The following is a 20,779-nucleotide window of genomic DNA, read 5'->3' on the forward strand; positions in this document are numbered from 1 at the left end:
GATGTTCATTCAGTTGTTTAATTTTGTAGAAAAAAAGCAGATCACAGACATGACACAAAACTAAAGTCATTTCAAATGGCAACTTTCTGGCTTTAAGAAACACTATAAGAAATCAGGAAAAAAAAATTGTGGTAGTCAGTAACGGTTACTTTTTTAGACCAAGCAGAGGGAAAAAAATATGGACTCACTCAATTCTGAGGAAAAAATTATGGAATCACCCTGTAAATTTTCATCCCCAAAACCAACACCTGCATCATATCAGATCTGTTCGTTAGTCTGCATCTAAAAAGGAGTGATCACACCAGTGGCGGTCCTAGAGTGATTTACTCCCCGGGTGAAACCCCCTGCGTGCGCCCCCCCCCCCCCCCCCCCCCCCCCGCACACTAACGTGGCCACCACCTCCGTCCCACCACCCATGAAAACACTAACTTCGTCCAGAACACCCACAATCCCACAAATTAACTCACAACAGCTATTTTCAAGAACAAATTTCCGGTTTTAATGTCTACTGCAATAACAAACACAAAGATAAACAATAATTACTTCAATAAAGTTTTTCAACATAAACAAAAGACTCAGTGACTTCACATTACAACTATGTACAGTACAGGTATTTAAGAAAGCACAACTGCACTACAGCACCACCCGATGGTCAGAATATTGCACGTCATTCAGTTTTACCAACAGAGTGCACTTTGCATTATCATAGAGTACCATTCACCATAATGAACAAGACTTAAACCTCCATTAAAGTCGCACCATATAAAAAACAAAAGAAGTTAAACAATCTGTATATTACAGAATACCATGAAGTGACAAAAAAATGTACAAAAAAACCCCTATACATTAAAGTGGCAAAAATGGTAAAGCGCAATCATGTATCATAAATAAATGAACTAACGACAGAGGTAAATTCTATACCCATTACTGTACACATAAGAAGAAATAACAAACACTATTGTGTATCATAAGTAACAGGAAGCAACAAGTGAAGAAGTAACAACACTCTTTAAAGGCAAAAATGGCAAACCACAATAATGTCATAAATAACAAGAAGTGCAAAAGAAGTAAGAGGAAAACAGTCTATGTACAAAAGTTTGCATCATAATTGTTTGCCACAGTGCTCACTATCCGTGATGTGAAATTCCATCGAGTAGGAGCATTTCTGGGCAACCTTCAGCAGCCTGCAGACTCAAGAAAAGACATCCTCTTTGTGGATTTTGAGAAAAATGTGGCAAACCCAGAGAGTGATGCAAAAAATATTCTGCACTCAGATAAGCATTTAGCCCCCTGAGACAGAACCAGATTCAGTCTGTGTGCAGAGCAATGCACACACACTGCACTGAGGGCTATTGCTTTAACTTTGGCCTGCAAACCATTGAGAGCTGAAGCCATAACAGCAGCCATGGCTTCTTCGTAAGGAAGACTATCAAATGGCTTCGCCAAAATCCGGTCCACAACATTCACATTGTCTGCCATTATGTGCAGCTTGCTACTAGCTGGGACTGGCACGAGGCTAGTGTGAAGTTTGTCCGCCTTTGAGTGCTTTGTGACGGTGGAGAAGCTCAGCAGCACCTGCTGCTCGGTAGGGACAGAAACTGCGATAGAAGTCAGAAAGAGTGATAGAAGTCAGTCTCCAAACACAAGCAGCTACAAAAAACACACCAGAAATAGAAGCTCGATTTGTCGCTAGTCGTTTTTAACAAAGACAATGCCGCTAAGAGGATTAGGAAAAGATTAGGAAAAGATCACCAAAAGATCGCTGGTTCGCTCATTTCGCTGTCAATCAAAAAGGGATTCAGCCTCAGACAGATCATCCAATCATCATGCAGAAGCTGAGCGTCCGGGCCAGCTGAGGCCAGCCCACTGCCCCATAGACGCTGAGCATCCGATGGGCGGGACAAAGCCCAGCATTTATCCAATGACTCGTCTCATTTTGCTGCAGTCTTTGCTTCGCTATTAAACTCTGTGGTCGCTCAGCGTCCACACTGTTTAAAGCACTGTGAAGCTGCGGGAATACGTAAATCAATACATACCTTTTTCCTTTGCTCGTTTCTCTGTTTCTTCTTTCTTTTTCTTTTGAAATTGGGCACCTGATGGCTTTGATCGTTTCCTATCCATGATTATGTCTTACTCCGTTTCGACCACCTCCTCGTCCAAACATTGAATGATTCCCCCCTCCCCCCTGCACAAACTCTGCACTGTGCAGCATTGCTCACCTAACGCGAGAGGTGAGATGTGGGGCGCTCTGCCATAACGTAACCACGAACTCCCCCGTCAGGACAACAATGATTCCATAATTTATTCCTCAGAATTGAGTGAGTCCATATTTTTTTCCCTCTGCTTGGTCTAAAAAAGTAACCGTTACTGACTGCCACAATTTTGTTTTCTTGATTTCTTATAGTGTTTCTTAAAGCCAGAAAGTTGCCATTTGAAATGACTTTAGTTTTTTGTCATGTCTGTGATCTGCTTTTTTTCTACAAAATTAAACAACTGAATGAACATCCTCCGAGGCCGGTGATTCCATAATTTTTGCCAGGGGTTGTATTATTAGCGTTCTCTTCTTGAGTTTTGAGATATGTTTCTCTGTCTCCCTGTGTATCTATATCTGTCCATCGGGATTAATGTTCTATCTTTGAAAAGGTTTTAATATTTTATGGTGTTTTAAATACCTTTGTATATATTACCCTGACACCGGGGTGAATGTAAGGCATTATTGTAAAGAGCTTTGAGTGTCTGATGCAGATGGAAAGGCGCTATATAAATGCAGTCCATTTACCATTTACAATTATGATTATTACTGCAATTTTTCACCACACATTTGCTTGTCCAAAATGCACAGGAAACTTAATGCTGGACTGTAAGTTCAGCATTACATGTTGTTATATTTCATTCCTCTAGGTAGCTTTGAAGTAATGCTAGTAGACGTTTAAAATCTCTACAATGCTGGCAGCTATAAATAGTTACAGGGCTATTCCACAGGGCGCCGTTCTACTATAATCGCCCACGATCCAAAAATCGGGGTGAAACTGCTTAATTCGGTGTCACAGACTGAACGGTCCCCCCTAAAATATTGGTCCGCCCTGCCTCCACTGCTTATGCGTCATTTTGGACCACAGCAGCACGTCTGAGACGAAGTCTCTTCACCCAAAGCAATCAAATGGATTAATGGGATTATTAACCATCAGATGATAAAGGTGAAACGTCTTAAATCATTCTAAAGTCAGTTTTAAGCAGAAACAATGTGATATTCCGTGACTGTTTGAAATGACGGACACCCAGTGAATGCAACAGCTAGCAGCCCGTGTAGCTGCAGCGCTCTGATCGCTTCCTCCATCTTTTATGATGAATAATGATTGATGATTTTATGATTGACTCGGAGAGCGCAAACCTCCGCCAAGGCCTGATATCACATGGAATACCCTTTGGCAAAGAGACTTATTCCACATCGTTTCACGCATCTACCGTCATGTTTCAGATTCAGTGGTTAACCCTCTGGGGTCCGAGGACATTTTTTGGACAGTTCACTCGCCTGGCATAAATGTTTTATTATTGCTGTTAACAGCTCTCCCTGCATCCCACAATCAAGTTTTCTGTCTCTTTTTTTTTTTTCAGGACAGCCTGTACTTTCAAAATATATATGCTATAGTTATGTTTTATAAGTGTAATAAAGGTTTATAATCAGAAATAAGAAAGGAAAAAGTAAAGCGGAAATAATTTTCCACACATTTATTCAAAACACACAGCAAACTATAATAAACTAGTAACACATCACTCTTAAAAACAATCTTTGGTGTGTCACGTGAGGTGAATCTGCCCTACGATTGGATTTTGGAAAACCATGTGACAGTGAACCAATTCTGATTGGACACTCACATTGCTCACATCATCACACAGCTTCTATGAGGAGTACAAAGACGGTGGATGGTGGCTCGAAAGCCCGCGGAGTTAACTTTTCAGCAAAATGTAAGTTTCTGTCTCGGCCGTCGTATACGACGGCATCGGCCCCAGAGGGTTAAACTCTTAGATCTTCAGCAAATGTATTTATAAAGAGAAACTGCATGAACTACAAAAGTTTTTTATTTTCTAATAACAAGTTTATTCAACAATTAGGAGAAACAAATGCAAAATTATTGTTGTGTCGTAACTTAATTTTTGTTCAGCCTTTGTGACCCGTCTTCATGAAGTTAGATGAAAAAATGTTGAAATTGGCCCTATCCTGCAATGATAAAGAATCCATAAAAAAATTCCTGGATCCAGATTGTGTTCCGGATCATAACCAAAATTTAATTACTTCTAAGTTAGGCCAAGATACACCACTGGTAAAAATTTCATTGAAATCCGTTGAGGATTTTTTGAGTAATCCTGTTAAAAAACCAACCAACCAACCAACAAACAAATGGACGCAACCAAAAACATAACCTCCTTGGCGGAGGTAATGTTTGTTGTACAAAAGCTTCAGGTGTCTGTCTCTAAGATAGATGATGAAGTGCAGTTTTAAGCAGATGACGCATGTGCAGTGAAGGCAGGGTGGACCAATTTTTAGGGGAGACCATTCAGTCTGAGACACTAGCTTGCCTCCTAATAGACTGGTTTATAAAATGCAGACCTGGCAACTGGCTGGCGTATAAAGTGCAGACCTGGCAACCCATCCAAAAATGAAAGAAAGAAGCTCAAGCTGTTTAACGTTGAATAAAAACTGCAATGAACACTGCTTTGGCTTAAAATGTGTACCCCAGTGAAGCGTGATCAAACACGTTTCAAGCCATTGTCACTACGAATACCCTGTGTAAAGAAATTCCTGCATGATTGAAGTCTTTACAACTATGAATACGGCCGTTTAAAGAAATTTTTGCATGTTTGAAGCCATTATGACTACAAATACCCCAAAGTTGCCACATATTATATGGCTACAAAAGTATGTGCGCTCTGATTGGGTGGTTTCTGGTCTGATATTTTCCCATATCAGACCATTACCATGACAATCGGTCCAGATCACATATCAGATTTGCAACTTTTACAATTTTCACACCGTGAAATAAAAAAAAAACATAAAGCAAACAAAGTAATTATGAGCAACGAAGAGGACCATTCTCCGAGTGAATTTTATTTCACTGACGAGTTTGAATTGGAGGAATTAAAAGCAAACAAGCTCGAAGTGGACATGCAAAATGAAGACCAATAAGATGAAAATACAGCTCTGAACAGCCATATAATAAACAAATTATTAACCTTGCTTGCTGAGTCTGTACGGGAATATCAGAAATCGGTCTTTTCTTATACGACTGCCTTCTGACCTCACATTTGATTAATAATCCTTTACTGCAAATTATAAAGAAGACAATGCTCATACAGCTGAGGGTATTTTAGCATTACGTTATATTTTTTCTTTCCATACATGTAACCACTTTAATTTTGGAAACTGACTTTACTTACTGTAAGATTTTGATGGAAAAAAATCCTCTTGCCAATCATTCATACCCTTTACATGAGCAGCCAAAAGAAAACAAACAAGATGATTATGATGATCTCCAGCATCATTTGAATGAACTTATCAAACTCCAAATCTTAAATGCAGCACGTCTTTCACCATTTTATACATTTTATATATTGATCGATTCCTGTCATTTATCCCAGACAGTCTTCCACAATAAAAGGCAACATTTGTTAATTACGGCTTCTTCCTTCTGGCATTGTGTAATACCATGTTCATTCTAAATACTAGCCAGACTTTGCATGCCCCTACATAAGCTGCACAAACCCTTTGAATGTAATATTCAACAAGTCTTCAGCATGCGGCTGCACCAACAAATGTCAGCGTCTCTCTAATGGAGATGAACAATGGATCTTCACGTCTCCTTTTTCCTCCTGTCTTCTATCTGTATCTCCCTTCCTTTGTTCCTCTTGTCAGGCATTGTAACTCTCGTCTTTTCACCTCCTACAAATTAAGGCCGGCATTCAGCCATCAATCACACGAGTGCAGCGTTAAACACGACGACTAGATAAAGAGGTGAACGCTGTAATACCCATTTGTCCATCAACTCCCTCCGATTAATGAGCAGGTTGAATCACAGCGAGATCACTGGCAGCAACGGTGTGTTTGTGGTATTTGCTTTGATTTCTTAAGATGTTCTGGTTATTTTGTTGTCAGATTGTGGTGTGGTGAGGTTTCATGTGTGCTCTACCTGCCTCACCTTGCAGTAAGCTCTCCGTGAAGTCAAACACATTTTTTCCTCAACCATAAATAAAAAATGAAAATCTAATGGCGGGGAGTTTGTCTGGTCAAGTAGATTTGCTTAAGAGCCTTTTGCTCTCTCAGTAAGACAGATGATTCATTTAAAGAAGCACCCAAGCATATACCTTCAGCTTGTTAGCTTTGATACACGACCACAAGTCTCCGAGTCACACACACTCCTTCAAATTCACAGTCACACACTGCACAGGAATATGAACGTGCACTCCTCTGTGTGTTCTATATTTGATAATCAATTATCTGGCTGTTGTGGTAGCTTACCTAGTTAACAAGTAGTGGGTTGGTGTAGCCGCCTTTGTGTTTGATTCTCACAGTTCCGCTCTGGAATTGAAGTCACGACCTCAGGCGGTGGTCAAGCGGTAGGAGGTACAAGGTAACAATGAGGCTAAAACTCCAAGGGCTCTAACACCTATCCCTATAACGTCAGAGATTTCTGACATCCACCAGTCCGGATCTGGATCACCTCCAAAATTTAATGGAGTATTTCATGCCCCAGTATCTATATGTGGTGCAAATTTGGTGAGAATATGTGAAGTAGTTTTGACGTAGTCCTTCAAAGCCTACATTAAGTGAAACTTGATCCAAAATACGGATCCCGATCTGGATCACCTCCAGAATTTAATGGAGTCTTCCATGGCCAGTGAAAACTTTGTCAAAATCCGTGCAGTAGTTTTAACGTGATCCTGCTAACAGACAGACAGACAAATAAATAAATGCCGATGATTTTATTACATCCTTGGTGGATACAATTAACTTAATGAGCCCTGCCATGATGACCTATAGTGTACAGTCTAAAGCCGTATAGCGCAGGTGCACCTGAGATGTGTCCAACTTTGCATTGCTATGTTCATGGCATGTAATCTGACCATAAAAGTGGGCCACATGGTGCAAAGAGGTTATTTATTGTCACTTCATGAGTCATGGGCTTGTTTTGGGCATAGTGTCAAATAAACCAATCAGATTGGCATCTGTCATTCCTATTAGATGCATAGCAGGTTGCTATGTAGATTCACAACTCAGAAATGAGAGGTTTTCTGGCAAGGGAGTGATTCTGTATACTGAGTGATTTAGAGGAGCAGCAGGCAAACACCACAGCTCCCTGAGGTGAGGCATGTGAGTGACTTATTCTGCAACACCTCCACCTCTGTAAACCCCAACATGCTTGGTCCCACAAGACATAGAGGTGAATAAGGTCAGTTAATTGGTCCTTTGGGATCACTGTGCAAATGTTTGTAGTTAGAGCTTTTTGAGAAATCATGATGAATCGTTAAACATAGATTTCTGGGAAAACCAACTAGGGAGAGAATGGTTTATGCACAGTGGAGATGCAGATGCCAAGTAATGACAGAAGTGTGTTCAAGTGAGGATGCTGTGAAAGAGAAAAGATCAGTCAGAAAGATCATGACTAAGGCCAGAGGGCCATAACGGGAGTAAGAATCAGGTCAGTATCTGGAATGTTTTGCCTGTTTGGTTTGCTTCATATTGCACTGACATTTAAGATGATACATTGTGTGGTTTCCTGACATGGTTTACCATGTGGGTGCCTCATTATGGAAGTCCTTGAGAACTGGAGAAGGCCAAGAGGACACTCACATTTCACCTGGCTGTGGTAGGTACTTTCCTGAGGTGAGGATGCACCACTTTGCTGGGGTGGTTGACATCCAAGAACCAAGGTGGTTCCATAGTATGGTAGATGCACCAAGGCATGGCACCAGCACATGCTCTCAGACCTGGCCTGATTGTATTGTTAAGAAGATTTTTGCGACCAAAGATTTACCATCAGCCTTCCTGCAGATGGCAAGAAGAAGCTTTCCATAATTATTTTTTAAAAAGCATCACAGTAGACCTGTGTTGCAGGTTCCAATCCCACAGTTAAAGATTTCCAATTGTGCTCAGTGCAAGGGTTCCAGCTTGGCCTATGTGGTTTTGGATGAATGGATATTTTAGTTGTATGTTTGCACTCACAAGGGATGTATTTTGCAAATCATACAGGTCCTATTGATCAGGCTTATTGGTCTTGATTTAGTATCTGTCATGGAGCAATCTATGCACGGTTTTCTTTTTGAAAGAAATATCCAACACCATTAAAGCCTCATACAAAATCCTTTGACCAGGTCCTTCTCTGTCAAGTCACATGTACCAGAGTTCAGCTTTCACACTGTGGCCCTTATTATTTAGTTATCTTTCTCCTGCGGGGGGACAATTAAGTGCTCTCAGATTTTCCTATACCCTGTCATTTCTTATTGGAAAAAAAAAAGATTGTCACACAGTCAAGGCTACAGAACAAATAATTTGCATCTATTTCAGTAATTCACTTAGTTCTGGCCTCACTTTCCTTTACTATTAGAGAAGCAAAATGTGTAATTGTTACCAGAAGGATGAATGAGAATAAAATGCCTTATTGATGCAGAGAAAGGCCATGTTAGTCCATACTGAGAGGACAACATTAATTCACTTCAGTTTATTTATGCAGCACCAAATCACCACATAAGTCACCCCAAGGTGCTTCACATGAGTAAGGTCAAACCTTACCCCCACCCAAGCAAGCACGTAGGTAACAGTGGTCAGGAAAAGCTCCCTTGGCTATTTTGAATTATAGGAAGAAACCTCAAGCAGGCCAGACTCAGTGGGGTGGCATCTGTTTTGGCCATAGTATCAATAACAAATACCACAATGTATAATAAAGAATTGTCAGAAATGTTGCAGTATTACAACCATGGAATCCAGCAGAGATTAACTCAACTAACCAGTCGTTTCAACCAAAGTGTGCAGAAGAATGTCTCTGAAAGCACAACGCATGTAGAACCTTGAAGCAGATGGACCACAGCAGCAAAAGACCACTTTGGTTGCTGCTCAAGAACAGGAACCTGAGTCTTCAGTCGGCACAGGCTCACCAACATCGAGAAATAAAAGGTTGTAAAAAGTTGCCTCGTCTAATGAATCTCGATTTCTGTTGCAACTTTCAGTTTATGGGGTCGGAATTTTGTAAAAAATGTCATGAAAGCATGGATCATCCTGCCTTTTGTCAGTGACAGACTGCTTTCACAATACAGTGCTCCAAGTATTAACTGGTTGTGCAAGGACAAAATATGCAGAGTGTCATGGGAACCCGGGAATGCATGATCCATCAGTTTGCTATATGTTCACTGTGCACAGCAGACATAAACAACTCATAGCTACAATTCCAGCAAATTATTTCAACAATTTTCATACCTTTTTGATAAATCCTGCGATGGGTTTCCTTTATAAATTAGCTTGATGTTATTCCAGTGCCTCTTGCAAGTGACTACTAGTGATACACTGTATTGTGGGTTCAATCAATTTAGCCTGGTGGCGGTGTAACGGTGCCTTTACAATTTCCAGTACCTTGTTGGAGTTGCCATGATGAATTGAGGTAGATCCAAAGTCAAAACGAGGTCCAACTTGCTAGCAAGGTGTACCTAATAATATGGCTACTGAGAGTATAACAGCCCTTCATTTGAATCCTTGGTTGTTTCCAGTGTACCTGATAAAGTCTGGCACAAAGTATGACATGGCAGCAAGGCAAAAAAAAAAAATGCAATCTGTACGGCTACGTCGATTTGCAAACATTTTTGTATTTATTGTTCCAATGCTCTCTCTGCTTCCCACTTACTGCATGCCTCGTGTCACATTCCCACCTTCCCTGTCTCATCATCCTTTCTTCTGTCTTTATCAGTGCTTCTTTACCCTGATGTTTTCATTCCATCCTTCTTTCCCGACTTGGCAAACACTTAGTGCATCATTTTTCTTCTCCGATATGGTTGCAAGAAGAGATGCTTGAGTTTTTATTAAGATGTGGAACAGCAGCCAGTCAGGCGTGTTTCTCAGCTTAGTGATAAAACGACGAGTGTTGTTACGGCTACATCACAGTGGCATTTGTTCAATTGTTTGCACAAAAATCTTTTTGCAACATCTGACATTTCCTGCCGTGTGACAAAGATGGGGGGTGGAGGGGGGTCAGTTGTTCCGTCCCGACCGTCTGGAGTGGATGTGGGAAGGTACGATCCCGTCCAGGAACACGGCAGATGTCTCTCACTGTGCGATTACTCAGTGTCGCGTAGGCGGTGAAAACAGGTGACACGTTTATTTGCGGGGTGTGTGAGAATAAGGCTGTGACAATTAGTCATCATTTGTTCAAATGTGGTGTCAGTTTTTCACAGACTGATTGAGGTTTAAACAATACAACAAGTACTTCCTCTCAGCAGCTGAATTTAGAGTCTACTGCAGTTACATATTTATAAGAAAAGCCCACCTGTGGAAAGAGGAATACCATATTACGCTCACTTAATCCCTGATACATCAGAGCAAAAGCACCGCGTATACAGCAAGTGCACTTCACCGACGAGAGTACTCATGCAACACTTACTGCACACTACACTAATCAGCACTACGACTTTTCTGCTTTTGTCTGTGGAGAAAAGAACTCCAGCCTGCCTCTTCCATTTCAAATGTGATACATTTACATCAGAGCAGTCAAATGTGTTCATTACGGCAACGCTTCATTTGGCAAATCGGGCTGAATACCTGTGAAACACTCTTGATGCAAAGTATTTGTACTGTAAATACTAGAGATAGACTGGTAATTTGCCAGGCCAATTATCAGCTGATTAACAGCTCACCAGGCCGATTATCGACCCTGCCGATGGAATAGACCAATTATCGATAATCAGCCTTGTGAGCTGATAAACGGCTGATAATCGGCCGATTATCAGCCCTGCCGATGGAATAGACCAATTATTGACCGATAATCAGCCTTGTGAGCTGGTAAATGGCTGGTAAACAGCTGATAATCGGCCGATTATTGTCCGATTACCAGCTCATCAGGCCGATTATCGGCCCTGCCGATGGAATAGACCACTTATCCGCCAATAATCAGTCTTGTGAGCTGGTAATCGGCCAACAATCTGTCTATCCCTAGTAAAGACTGTGGCTGTCCTATGGACTGACAGTGGCAGTTGGTATCTGTGGTCATGCACTGTTGTCGCGTGTCACCACAGCACAGATCGACCCCGTGTCCTGGATGGCAATCACCCATGCGGACAACTGATCTTTTCCCAGATCTCAAAGCAACCATCCATTAGCAGCAGCTAGGTGAAACTAGGGCGCCCCCTTGTCCTTTTCCAGCTGCTGTGGGCCTCAACACGGAATAAATGTGCATACAAATTGAATAATAATAAAATTTTACTCACTGAAAATACTAAAGCAGAGACTTCTTAGATGGTCTGTTCACACAATTAACTGCACAGCAAGCTATATTCTCATATTTGTAATCAAATGTTCTGAAAGGACTAAGTGACCTGTTATAGAGCTATTCCATGGAGCACCACTCCTTCCCATTTAATCCCGAATAACAAATAATGGTGTTTTGAAGCAGCATAGTAACTTCTTGATCTCTTTTTTAATCTTGAATAAACTTGGTATGTGTAGTAGTTAGGGCCATTATTGAAATCGGGGTCAAATTTTCAAGCTCTTCAAAAATTTCATCCCAGTTTACAAAATCTGCATCATTACACGGCCATTTGTGTGTGTTCGTACACCTTAGACTTTATTCTTTTGAAAAAAATGATTGGCCATTTGAATTGCCAGTAGGCAGCCAGGTATATGTGTGTGTGTGTGTGTATACACACACACACACACACACACACACACACACACACACATATATATATATATATATATATATATATATATATATATATATATATATATATATATATATATATATATATAAATACAGAGAGAGAGAGAGAGCTGTAAATAAAGTTGCCGTTCTTTTTCTGAAGACCACGAAGTCTTTTTCCTGGAAGACGCACACACATTTTTCTGTTTCACAACAGTGATCACAACAGATCATACCTCCAGATGCATTCAGTTCTTCCAGCCGTCTCTGTGTCAAACACCTTTCTAGCGGAGGAGCGGGTACACTTTCTGATTTGTGATCCCGACCTCTGCAGACGGCTTTTAAACTGACGAGATGGCTGTCGGCGTGCACTGCGTCGAAACACAGCAGCAAAGAGCGCGATTCCGCCTCAGAGCCAGAACGCTGTTGTCACACACAGTCTAATGCGCATGTAATTTGATCACATTTGCACAGGCACGGTAAAAGTGGTAACTACACTGACTGGAGGGCTTGGTGAGAAATAGCACCCTGTTGCAGCTGCAGTGTTGATGGGTAATGAATGCATGCAGTAGACCACCTCCAGGTGAGACTTCACGCCATTCTTCAGTCTTTCCACTGATCAGAGGCACATATGATGTTTAATATTCATCATATGGTCCTCTGCCCCCACAGGGACCTACAAACCATGATATTAACGTTATATCCATTTACACACAGTCAGCTTGATGCAATGCATATTCTACTGCGTGTTGTGCTGAGGTTAAGGTGTCTAGCTCAAGGGCAATGTGGTGTAGCAGCAGCAGGTATGGTCCCACTGGGAATCCAGCAGCTTCGTCAAGTATTCACACCCCCAGCTGGTAAATACACGTTTAAATGCTACAGAGTCACCGGTGGCAGGAGGCGTGCAGAATACACAATCAGATGATTTACTTTGTAGCAGCCTGGCTGTGAGGGAGGGCTGTGCGTATTCTCAGAGTCAGCACATAGAGGCCGTGAACTGCACTGCATGAAAGATACAAGTTGGCATCAGGTTTTACACCAGCAACGGTGGAGAGTCAGTCGGCAACTTATGTGGGAGATTTTAGCGGTAAGTGCTACAGATGGTGTTTGGACTCAAAGTTTTGATGTCGCACACAGAAGGAGGTTGGAGAGTGATGATAGAATTATTCCCCATGAAGAGTAGAGCCCGGTTAAACCTTGGGGTCGAGGTGGAGTAGGAGGTTTAAAATGGAAACAAGCGAGACGAGGCATTTGCCTGTGATTCCCAACCATTATTTTTGGCAAATCTTTGGCCTACCCCATGATCTTTGCCCCCCCCAGCCCAAAAAGTGGGGTTTGGATCCCAGGTTGGGAACCAGGGCCTTTAAGACCCCGTTCAGACTGACATGGGCTGTTTTTTCTGAATCTGAACAGCACAAATCAGATTAAAGCCGGTGTCGCAGACCAAACAGTCCCCCCTAAAAATCGTTCCCCCTGCCTTCACTGCACATGCGTCATTTCGGAGCATCAGCAGTGATTCACTGCACTCCAGTCATCATCTATCTCAGTGACAGATATCGGAAGCTTTTGTACAACAATCATTTCCACATAAATTCAGCATTATTTCAACAAAAAAGATGGGAGAGCAATCAGAGCACCACAGCAGCATGTCTGATATGCTGCTGCGCCTACTTCATTTCGTAGCATCAGTAGAGATTCAACAATTCTTGCCTTGGTTCTGCTTAAAATGGCCTCATTTCTGCTTAAAACTGACTTTAAAATTATTTAAGAGGTTTTACTTTGTCATCTAAAGGCTAATAATCACATTATTCCCTTTGATTGCTTTGGGTGTAGAGAGTCAGACTCAGAGAGTCAGACTCAGACGTGCTGCTGTGGCGCTCCGATCGCTTCCCCCGTCTTTTATGATGAAATGATGCTGAATTTATGTGGAAATGATTGTTGTACAAAAGCTTCAGATATCTGTCACTGAGATAGATGATGACTGGAGTGCAGTTTGAAGCAGAAACTAGGTGATAATCGGTGAACCGCGGCTGATGATGACACATGCGCAGTGAAGACAGGGGGGACCGTTCAGTCGGCGACACCAGATTGTTTTTAATCCATCACTGGGAGGTGTGTTGAGCCAGATTTGAGAAGGATTCACTGAGGTCTGGAAGCAAATATGGTTAGAATCCAGCAAACTCGGAGACAATGAGGTTAAACGTCATCACTACATCCGTGCCCCCACAGTGTCTGCTCCACTGTGGCAGCATTTCAGTGCAGCCACAACGACGACAACACCAAACAACCTTCTTTCTCTGCGGCAAGTTCTCACCAAGAAAATCCGCTGGGTACAGTCCTTTCCGCGTGTCATGTGCTGCTCATATGCCCGTGCTTGCATGTCCAGATTCACACTCCCACTTCCAGACACATCTCTTTCAGCTTGAGCCGGATTGCGTTTGGACATGTGTGTAGGATGAATCAGATTTGAAAAACAGGTCTAGAACGCATTCCGTATTGAATCCAGCTTGAGCCGGATAGCCAACTTGCAGAGATTACGGTTTTTTGGTTTTGTTTTGTATTTAAGATTCTAAGAGCGACTCATTTTCCAAAATTGTGATTTTGCACCACCGTTCAACAATTAGACAAGGAGATAAATTGGCAAGAAAGAAAATCTACTAATTTTTCCACAGACAGTTGCCAGTTTGTCTTCTTGCTGCAACTTCATGAAAGATTTTGACGACTGGACAAGTGAAATAATGCTCGTCTTTTTGCTTGGAGATATGCACTGTTTTGCAGTTGCTGTTGCTATCAATATCTCTGTTGCTGTGTACTCCCACACAGACTGAATGCAGCAAATTCACCACTGTTCTCTGGAGGCTGTTCACATGCATTCTGGGAAATCTATGGAGTCGCCAGTGCAGCAGAAGATAAGGCTGCTTGTGGGAGAGAGGCTATGCTAAAATGTACTTTGCATCAAATAAATCACAGAATGCCCTGAATGTCACAGTGCTAAAAGCACCACTGGGTTGTAAATTTCTTTTAAACCCAAAATATGAGGGTTTGGGGTTTTATTCCTTGCTGGCCGAAGGCCAAAAGAGGGATTAAGTCGTAGCAGTTTCTGTCTCTCTGTCTGTCCCAAAATTAAAATCACTTTGAGCAGATGGAATCAGTTAATCAGTGAAATCACCTGGTGGAGTGTGTGGTAGTAAAGAAAACCTGCACCCTCTTGGCCCTTTCTGGAATCAGTTTGAGACGTCTGGTATAAGCGTTCTGAAATCATCTCCTCTCACACTTCTAGGAGAAATCTTGTGAAACTTGGCACACGTCCTTGTTCTAGGTTGGTAATATTCATATTATAATACAGTTTGACCTGGGCCTATTTTACCAGCATTATTCCTCTTGATTAACAAATCTAGAATCTGTCAGTTTCATGAGTGTGTGTCTGCATTCTGAAACCAACTCCTCTCACATTTTTAGGAGGAATTTCATGTAACTTGGTACAATTCCTTGTTATAGGTTGGTAATATGCATATTGTAATATTGTACAAGACTGACGCATTTTGGCTTTTGGAGTTATGGCCTTTCATTAACAAACCTACATACTGCCAGTTTCATGAGTTGGTGTCTACATTCTGAAATGAGATATCTTGAAATGTTATCAGAATGTCGCAGGCACTTGTACCAAAGCAGCATTTGCCAGCATGGGATATTGTGCTCTCAGAGCACTCTTATTTTAAGTCTAATGAGTCTTGTCATGGATTCTGTTTCATTTTCACCCTTTGTGCCTGGCGGTAATCAAAAGCAGGACAGCTATATTAATGACAAAAGTTGCACACAAAGTTCCTCCAGTCCAAGACTTGTAGAATCAATGCCAAGATGGCGTGAAGCTTTTCTGAGGACACATATTGGCCCAACAACACCTAATTAAGACACTTCATTTCCCTTCAATTTGGCAACTGTCTGTATGCAGCTTGTGATCCATGGTACGCAGTCTAAGGCACACTGAGCAGGTGCAACTGGACCACATCCAACTTATATTTGCTATTTACACTATGTAATCTGAACACAAAATATGGTGCAAAGTGCAAAGTGTTCTAATTATTTTCTTAATTACTCAAGGGTGTTTTGGGGGCATAACATGAAAAATAGTGTCCTTTGCCATCACCTGAGCTGGACTCAAGTGAGAGGGTTTCTGGTGATTTAAAAGATCTTTGCCAAACTGTTGAAGGGCACCAGCAGATACCCACCACGCTATGTGTGAAGAATCACTGTGCAGAGCTGCACACATAAGGTACGGCTTTAGCTGGCCTTTGACCTCGCACGACAATTCCTGAATTATTAACAATAGAGACCGCTTCCCTTGCCTGCACTACTTTATTTGAATTGGTCATTTGCTGTCATATGCACGGTCGTATGAGCTGTCGTGCACAGGCAGGCACTGGACTGTTGCTTGAGCTTTCTTTTTTACCATATGAAAGCTGACAGCGGGGACACAGGCCCTAAACTCCATAGAGAAGATGGGCAAGTACCGCAACTGGGACTGTCCACTGGGGCAAGAACCGGCAAGACCAGGGCCCCAACTACCAGCACTGGGCATGCACCAGTGTCAACCATCTGGAAGGTGACACATACCACATAGAGGGGTCTTCAGACAGCTGTGCAGTGCACCATCCCCACCACCTCTCACCACCCAAGGACCACCAAATGACATTGGCCACTGCCAAGAGGATTGGGAGGGCAGAGATCCCCAGACAAAGGATTTCCAGGTGCTTTCAAGGACCTCCCTATGGACAGTGGAGGTTGGACACTATACTGTATAAAGAGTGTTTGTAAGAATAAGTTAGGACTTTTACAGTCATATTAAACAAGGATTTCGCTGTAAAGTTTGGAATCGATTTATCTGATTTTCTGATTCACGAAAAATATTTACCAATCGGTATGCAATGTGGCAGTCCTTCTCACAACTCCAACACACGATGTGCATGTTCATGCCCATAAAGAAGCTGTTAGGCAAGTATCTCTCATGCACCAGCGGAACTAATTGTTTGCAGAACTGATTTCGTATTTAATTGCCAGACAAGGAAATTAGTTTAAACTTGAAATCCCAGAGCCACTCAGTGGGAATTAAAGCCTTTTCAAAACTTTTCAGCAGAGAGGAAAATTAGATTTTATTTTCACGGTGATTGCTTATGTCACTGAGATGGATGGAGGCTTTATTACGCTTGCACTCAGATTTACTTACCAGACGTACACAGTTTCTCCCCAAAGAATATTTTGAGTGCTGTGTCACTTATGTCATTTCTGTGCTGAATGCTGCTTCTGCTGTGTGGAATGTGGCAATGATGCCTCCAGGCATTCAGATAACACGATTGCATGCAATTTGATTAAAAGCTCAAACTAAATAAGAGAAATGTAGTAAATAAATACATAAATAAATCTGCACATTATGTTATTGTTCATTAAAAACGACGCAGGTGCTTGATAATCGAAGTGTTTGCAACCACATAAATACTGATTTTAATGGAGAAGCAAGTGAGCATAATTTGATTATTCTCAAAAGTACTTTGTTTTCGCCATTTGCTTTATGTGCAACTGTCCTGACAGAGCTGCCATAGAAATGGAAATTTGATTTATTAGTTGAAAATTAAGAGTTCATTTATTTACCCACCAAACAAAAAAAAAGCTCAAATTTTTGAGAATTTCCGCTCCTTGTTTTCAGCCATACTTATTGTGCATTCTGTTTTGTTTTCACCCTTTTTGCCTGGCGGTAATCAAACAGGGCAGCTATATTAATGACAAAAATTGCTCACAAAGTTAACTTTTTTGAGGCTAGTAAAGATGTTGCAAATGTAATATGCGTCAATAAAACAGTCAGATTTTGTAGAAATATTCAAGTCCAGACTTAAAGACCCATTTATTTTCCCTCTCATATGGCTAGCATACTGGCATAGTATTGTACTATGCTTCCTACCCTTTTATATTAATTTTATTAGTAAACAGAGCAGGTCTTAGCCTCAACATTATTGAAAGTCTAGGTGTTTTAGTGAAGCTTAGGGCTAGTGGCCAGCGATCACCTTAGTATTTCTTCTGCTTTCCTGTTGCTTAATGCTGACGAATTATACCTTAAGTGTAGTTTTTCTGGCCGACGGATTCTGTTTTCTTTTTCTCTCTGTCCGAGATGTGGCTGGATTGAATGATTTCTGTGGCAGGCGTGGGACGGACTCTGTTGTAGGAACAGATCCAACGAGTGGCTCGGTGCCCCCCGACTGTAGACTGGTCACCTGCATCGACTTTCGTCAGTTGTTGTTGTGTTGTGTTCTGTATTGTAAACCTTTTTTGGTAGAACGACATAAGCAGTGGGTCACCCTTTTGAGTCTGGTCTGCTTGAGGTTTCTTCCTCAAATCATCAGAGGAAGTTTTTCCTTACCACTGTTGACTGTGTGCTTGCTCTGGGGATTGGTAAGGTTAGGCCTTACTTGTGTGAAGTGCCTTGAGGCAGCTTTGTTGTGATTTGGCGCTATATAAACTAAATTAATTAAATTGAAATAAAGTGAATTGAATATGTTGCTGTCAGCTGAGAAATGTTTTTAGGGTACCTGTATGGAAGGCCATTTCCAATCATTCAACAAAACCTACAACAACAATAATCAATGTAATGTTGTCCATAAAAATTGTGGTGTAGCAGATAAGAGTTCCACTGTGCAGTTTCTCCAATCACAGCCACAATTCAATTCAAATTATTCAATTTATTTTAATTTTTCAGCACCAAATCACAAAGCTGCCTCAAGGCGCTTCACACAGACAGATCTAACCTTACCAACCCCTCTGAGCACACACACACAGGCGACAGTGGTAAGGAAAAACCTCTCTCTGGCGTTTTTGAGGAAGAAACCTTAAGCAGACCAGACTCAGAGGGGTGACCCACTGCTGAGGCCATTCTAACAGGATTTAGATATAGTGAGGCTGAGACCTGTTCCATTGCTAATAATAAGAATTAAAAGGAGAGAAAACATAATTGCATACTTTACCAGTATGCTAGCTGTACAATAGGGAGAACAGATAAGTCTTTAGTCTGGACTTGAATGGCTCTACAAAATCTGACTGTTTTATCTCTGAAGGGAGGTTGTTCCACAGGACAGGCACATGATAGGAGAAGGCTCTATGGCCTGCTGACTTCTTTTTAACCTTAGGGACACAAAGTAGTCCTGCATCCTGAGAACACAGAGGATGGGCTGGTATGTAGGGTTTAATTAGGTCAACTAGGTAGGGAGGCACGAGTCCATGAATGATTTTATAACTTAGTAACAGAACCTTAAAATCAGACCTCACAGAGACAGGAAGCCAGTAGCGAGGTGGCAAAATTGGTGTAATGTGGTCAAACTTTCTGCTTCTACTCATAGTTCTAGCAGCAGCATTTTGAACCTTTTGGAGAACTCTAATGCTGGACTGCAATAAACCAGAGAAGCGGACGTTGCAATAATCCAGTCTAGAAGAGACAAACACATGAATCAGCGTCTCTGTGTCAGCCATAGACAGAATGGGATGGATCCTCACTATGTTACAAAGATGGAAGACAGCTGTCCTACTGATTTCTCTAATGGTAAGTCAAAGGACAACGTGGGCAGCCACAGAAGCCTGCAACTCCTTCAGAGTTGTCATGGTTGTCTTGGTGGCTACCTAGTACCTTCCTGGTGTGCTCACTTGTTTTTTGAGAACCCAGACAGATTTACCACACAGTTCCGTCCTGTTTACACGTCTTAATGATTGGAGTAAAGGAAGTCCAAGACATGTCTCCATCCACTAGCTTGTCTGTAAAAGCAAAGATTTGTAAGTCTTAACACTTAGTTTGTCCGTTAAAGTGCCTCTCCTCTTTGTCTACCTCTGACTTTGTGCTGAAAGGCACCGTGCACTGCTGCCTAAATTCTCAGCCTGGACCTGCCCACTTTTGGCAGAAGAACAGAAATGTGATGGAGAGAAATAAGAAGCCATTACCGTAGTCACAAAGGGAAATAAGAGTTGTCAGTGTTCCTGAGGGCACCCTGTGAGGTCATCATTATTCACCAACACCTCCCAAGGCTGCCGTCGTGCGAGACACAGAAAGTGAGACCAAAGAGAAAATGCTGAGTGCAAAACATTGCCGTTCCTTCCTTACTGGGAGGCGCGCTTTCCCCCTACATCACCACTGTCCTCCCTGTTGTTGAGTCATCACATTTCGGCACAAAATGAGATTCACTGTGCCATGAAGGCTGATGATCCCCTTTAACCTCAGATTCTGAAGCACTTTTTCCGATCTGTAATAGCAATGAGGCCTTTTTGTCTTTGCTGTTTTGAAGTCCTCTCTTATCTTATGTGTAAGTGCTGTTGACTTTGAACATACCCTGTTGTTGAGCCTCCGCACCACCTCCGCGATTCGAGGGAAATCGTTTCCTTCAAGTATCCTCAAAAGTACATTCCACGGACCAATCTCAGGGGCAAACGGCACCAGCACATGTGGTAATGGACTTGTTTTACTCACTTGAGTCATATATCACTGGATGGAAAATTGTGATAAAACATGTTCTCAAGTCTGGTGGTTTTGTGAAGAATACTTCTGTGACAGCATCTAATGGAATGGTTCAATTTACAGACAATACCCAAAAACAAAAAAAATATACAGAACCAAGAGTTTGCTACATTTATATTATATATCCTTCTTACCGCTTGAGGAAATACACTCGCTGGCCACTTTACTAGGTAAACCTTGCTACGTAGTAGCAGGTTGGACCTGCTTTTGTCTTCAGAACTGCTTTAATTCTTTGTGGCATAGATTCAACAAGATGTTGGAAACAGTCCTCAGAGATGTTGGTCCATATTGATATGATAGCACCACTGACACCAACACAACACTTCCGTCCACACAACTG

The 20,779-nt window shown here is 41.8% G+C and overlaps 1 protein-coding gene and 1 long non-coding RNA gene across 2 annotated transcripts in view; one reads left to right on the top strand and one right to left on the bottom strand.

The window, feature by feature from the left end:
- samd12 (sterile alpha motif domain containing 12) overlaps positions 1-20,779 on the top strand; it is a 299,965-nt gene that overhangs the window by 261,193 nt on the left and 17,993 nt on the right. The gene's annotated exons all lie outside the window — the stretch shown is intronic.
- LOC117501839 lies at positions 6,404-14,362 on the bottom strand. Its single transcript, XR_004558099.1, has 3 exons — positions 14,287-14,362; positions 11,283-11,290; positions 6,404-6,414 (listed from the first exon to the last, which is right to left on the bottom strand). It is a non-coding gene; the product is annotated as an uncharacterized LOC117501839 (long non-coding RNA).

This window comes from Thalassophryne amazonica, chromosome 20, assembly GCF_902500255.1.
Source record: "Thalassophryne amazonica chromosome 20, fThaAma1.1, whole genome shotgun sequence".
Lineage (NCBI taxonomy): Eukaryota > Metazoa > Chordata > Actinopteri > Batrachoidiformes > Batrachoididae > Thalassophryne > Thalassophryne amazonica.